This window comes from Anneissia japonica, unplaced genomic scaffold, assembly GCF_011630105.1.
Source record: "Anneissia japonica isolate Jap-2015-1 unplaced genomic scaffold, ASM1163010v1 scaffold287612_len22365_cov203, whole genome shotgun sequence".
Lineage (NCBI taxonomy): Eukaryota > Metazoa > Echinodermata > Crinoidea > Comatulida > Comatulidae > Anneissia > Anneissia japonica.
In genome coordinates this window covers 1-5,065 of record NW_022747145.1, presented here as the reverse complement: position 1 = coordinate 5,065, position 5,065 = coordinate 1, and the positions used below count along the sequence as shown (strand labels likewise).

The 5,065-nt window shown below is 36.0% G+C and overlaps 1 long non-coding RNA gene across 1 annotated transcript; it reads left to right on the top strand.

Moving 5' to 3' along the window:
- The first annotated feature begins 2,060 nt into the window (after window positions 1-2,060).
- LOC117120436 lies at window positions 2,061-3,486 on the top strand. Its single transcript, XR_004447349.1, has 3 exons — window positions 2,061-2,221; window positions 2,963-3,199; window positions 3,454-3,486. It is a non-coding gene; the product is annotated as an uncharacterized LOC117120436 (long non-coding RNA).
- The last annotated feature ends 1,579 nt before the right edge of the window (window positions 3,487-5,065 follow it).

Here is a 5,065-nt window from a genome sequence, read left to right as displayed (position 1 = left end):
TGCCAACCATATTTACTTCTCCCTTGACCTCCTCTACAGGGCGTACTACACTACACATACAACGTTGCTTCGTCCTTGTAGGACTCATCAGCAGACCTGCCAACCCTTGGGTCATGAAAATCTGGAGATTTTTTTACAAATCATAAAATATCTGGAGATTTACCAACAAATCTGGAGGTTTCCAGAATTACCAAAAAGATGATGCAAGATACTAAGAAAGTCCCGTCACTACAAATCATTGGCCGTTTGGTGGCGAAATTCGAATTGAAAGTTGCTGTTTGTTTATTGCACCGCGAAGCGAGCAGGCAAATACATTGAATTATAACGATCAAATTATGAATAAATTGGAGTATTTTTGGGGAGGAGGGTGGCCTGTGAAATCGGGTGAAAATTTTGTCGTGGAAATCTCACCCTTCGACGGGGACCTCGGCCCCCCGTCGGGTAACAGGTAACGATAGCTGCTGGGCAAATGTCACCTGGACAGCACCCTATGTTACAGACAACTCTGGAGACTCTTTCACACCAGTATGTGATCATATTGGAAGCACATTTTATGATGTCAGCACTGTTGTAACATATAATGCCACTGACAATTATAATAACACTGGCAATTGTACATTTAACATTGCTATTTATGGTAAGTTATAATCTGCTTAACGTATAATTATTATTAACAATATAAAATAAATTTCGAAGAGTTTATGAATTACATGTCTCCCTCTAATTAAAGACCCCTCCTCTATACTACTCATATGAGACCGTCGGTAGCGTACCCTTGTTGTAGTGGAACAATATTGCGAAATGTCATACAAAAATAGAGGTCAGGGAATATAGTAAAGTGAAGTCAGCGATATCCAATAAAGTAACATAATTTAAAGAACAGTCAAGGAAAAATCCCCCCCCCCACACATGTTTTGATATATTATATCATTGGAATATCTGTATGATTACATTTTGTTCATTTGTACAGATGAGACAGCCCCTAATGTGACTTGCCCAGTTGACATTGAGGTGTGTACGGACTTAGGAACAGATTCGGTCAATGCCACCTGGGAACCAGCCAATGCAACCGACAACTGCTGTAGTGATGTCAACATAAGTACTAACTACACTAGCGGAAATTCTCTGTCAATTGGTGTATACACAGTAGGATATGCAGCAACAGATTGTAATGGGAATGTTGGTTACTGTCAATTTACTGTTGAAGTTAAAGGTACTAGAAACATTTTCAAATAATTAACATCATTAAACGTACTTATTAGTAATTAAGAATAAGTTTGGTTGTTCACAAGAACATATTTGAAATAATAATAAAAACACATTCTGTAGTTAAGCCATTTGATTTTACAAATGAATATAATATGTTGCACTGACAGCATTTTGTGGATTATAATTAGATTGTGAGCCTCCAGACCTTCAATGTCCACCTAGCCAAAACGTAACAGGTAACGATAACTGCTGGGCAAATGTCACCTGGACAGCACCCTATGTTACAGACAACTCTGGAGACTCTTTCACACCAGTATGTGATCATATTGGAAGCACATTTTATGATGTCAGCACTGTTGTAACATGTAATGCCACTGACAATTATAATAACACTGGCAATTGTACCTTTACCATTACTATTTATGGTAAGTTATAATCTGATTGACGTGTAATTACTATAACAATATAAAATACATTTAGAAGAGTTTATGAATTACATGTCTCCTTCTAATTAAAGACCCCTCCTCTATACTACTCATATGAGACCGTCGGTAGCGTACCCTTGTTGTAGTGGAACAATATTGCGAAAATTCATAAAAAATAGAGGTCAGTGATTATAGTAAAGTGAAGTCAGCGATATCCAATAAAGTAACATAATTTAAAGAATAGTCCAGGAAAAAGCCCCCACCCCCTACACACACACACACATATGTTATGATATATTTTACCATTGGAATATCTGTATGATTACATTTTATTTATTGTACAGATGAGACAGCCCCTTATGTGACTTGCCCAGTTGACATTGAGGTGTGCACGGACATAGGAACAGATTCAGTCGATGCCACCTGGGAACCAGCCAATGCAACCGACAACTGCTGTAGTGATGTCAACATAACTACTAACTACACTAGCGGAAATTCTCTCTCAATTGGTGTATACACAGTAGGATATGCAGCAACAGATTGTAATGGGAATGTTGGTTACTGTCAATTTACTGTTGAAGTTAAAGGTACCAAAAAACATTTTCAAATAATTAACCTCATTAAACGTACTTATTAGTAATTAAAAATAAGTTAAGTTGTTCACAAGAACATATTTGAAATAATTATAAAAACATATTCTGTAGTTAAGCTTTGTAACATCAAGGCTGGATTGTTGTAACTCATTGCTTTATGGATTACCAGCTAAGGATATTTCAAAACTTCAGCGAGTTCAGAATGCAGCTGCCCGTTTGGTCACTTTAAGCCCAATTAGAGATCATATCACTCCTGTGTTAAGGCACCATCATTGGCTTCCTGTAACACAGAGAATTACTTACAAGATTTTATTATTTGTTTTCAAAGCACTACATAATTCCTCGCCAATGTTTATTTCACAACTCATTCATCCTTACATTCCTAAGAGGTCTCTGAGATCTAGTTCAGAATCTCTACTTGCTCATTCCACTCGCCCGTCGACAAAGCATTATGGTAGTCGTTCTTTTTCTTGGGCTTCTGTCTTCCTTTGGAATGCTCTGCCTATTACAATCCAACAGGCAACTTCCATTGATGACTTTAAGGCAGCTTTAAAAACTTACCTTTTTAGCTTGTATTTTTTTTTTCCAGAATTTTATTTTTACTGTTAAGCGCATTGAGGCTTTAGCATAATGCGCTATATAAGCCAAAATTATTATTATTATTATTAAACGATTTGATTTTACAAATGAATGTTATATATGTTGCACTGACAGCATTTTATGGATTATAATTAGATTGTGAGCCTCCAGACCTTCAATGTCCACCTAGCCAAAACGTAACAGGTAACGATAACTGCTGGGCAAATGTCACATGGACAGCACCCTATGTTACAGACAACTCTGGAGACTCTTTCACACCAGTATGTGATTATATTGGAAGCACATTTTATGATGTCAGCACTGTTGTAACATGTAATGCCACTGACAATTATAATAACACTGGCAATTGTAACTTTACCATTGCTATTTACGGTAAGTTATAATCCGATTGGCGTATAATTATTATTAAATATATAAAATACATTTCGAAGAGTGGAACAATATTGCGAAAAGTCATACAAAGATAGAGGTCCGAGAACATAGTAAAGTGAAGTCAGCGATATCCAATAAAGTAACATAATTTAAAGAATAGTCCAGTAAAAAACCCTCCTCCCACACAAACACACATGTTTTGATATTTTTTATCATTGGAATATCTGTATGATTACATTTTATTTATTGTACAGATGAGACAGCCCCTAATGTGACTTGCCCAGTTGACATTGAGGTGTACACGGACATAGGAACAGATTCAGTTGATGCCACCTGGGAACCAGCCAATGCAACCGACAACTGCTGTAGTGATGTCAACATAACTACTAACTACACTAGCGGAAATTCTCTGACAATTGGTGTATACACAGTAGGATATGCAGCAACAGATTGTAATGGGAATGTTGGTTACTGTCAATTTACTGTTGAAGTTAAAGGTACCACAAACTTTTTCAAATAATTAACATCATTAAACGTACGTTTTAGTAGATAAAAATAAGTATGGTTGTTTAAAAGAACGTGTTTGAAATAATAATAATAACATGATCTGTAGTTAAGCCATTCAATTTTACAAATGAATGTAATATATGTTGCACTGACAGCATTTTATGGATTATAATTAGATTGTGAGCCTCCAGACCTTCAATGTCCACCGAGCCAAAACGTAACAGGTAACGATAACTGCTCGGCAAATGTCACATGGACAGCACCCTATGTTACAGACAACTCTGGAGACTCTTTCACACCAGTATGTGATTATATTGGAAGCACATTTTATGATGTCAGCACTGTTGTAACATGTAATGCCACTGACACACTGGCAATTGGAACTTTACCATTGCTATGTACGGTAAGGTATAGTCTGATTGGCGTATAGTTATTATTAAATATATAAAATACATTTTTGAAAAGTGGAACAATATTGCAAAAGTCATACAAAGATAGAGGTCAGAGAACATAGTAAAGTGAAGTCAGCGATATCCAATAAAGTAACATAATTTAAAGAATAGTCCAGGAAAAATGCCCTCCTTTAACACAAACACACATGTTTTAATATTTTTTATCATTGGAATATCAGTATGATTACATTTTATTTATTGTACAGATGAGACAACCCCTAATGTGACTTGCCCAGTTGACATTGAGGTGTGCACGGACATAGGAACAGATTCAGTCGATGCCACCTGGGAACAAGCCAATGCAACCGACAACTGCTGTAGTGATGTCAACATAACTACTAACTACACTAGCGGAAATTCTCTGACAATTGGTGTATACACAGTAGGATATGCCGCAACAGATTGTAATGGGAATGTTGGTTACTGTCAATTTACTGTTGAAGTTAAAGGTACTACAAACAAACTTTTTGAAATAATTAACATCATTAAACGTACGTTTTAGTAGATAAAAATAAGTTTGGTTGTTTAAAAGAACGTGTTTGAAATAATAATAATAACATATTCTGTAGTTAAGCCATTTAATTTTACAAATGAATGTAATATATGTTGCACTGACAGCATTTTATGGATTATAATTAGATTGTGAGCCTCCAGACCTTCAATGTCCACCTAGTCAAAACATAACAGGTAACGATAACTGCTGGGCAAATGTCACATGGACAGCACCCTATGTTACAGACAACTCTGGAGACTCTTTCACACCAGTATGTGATTATATTGGAAGCACATTTTATGATGTCAGCACTGTTGTAACATGTAATGCCACTGACAATTATAATAATACTGGCAATTGTAACTTTACCATTGCTATTTACGGTAAGTTATAATCTGATTGGCGTATAATTAT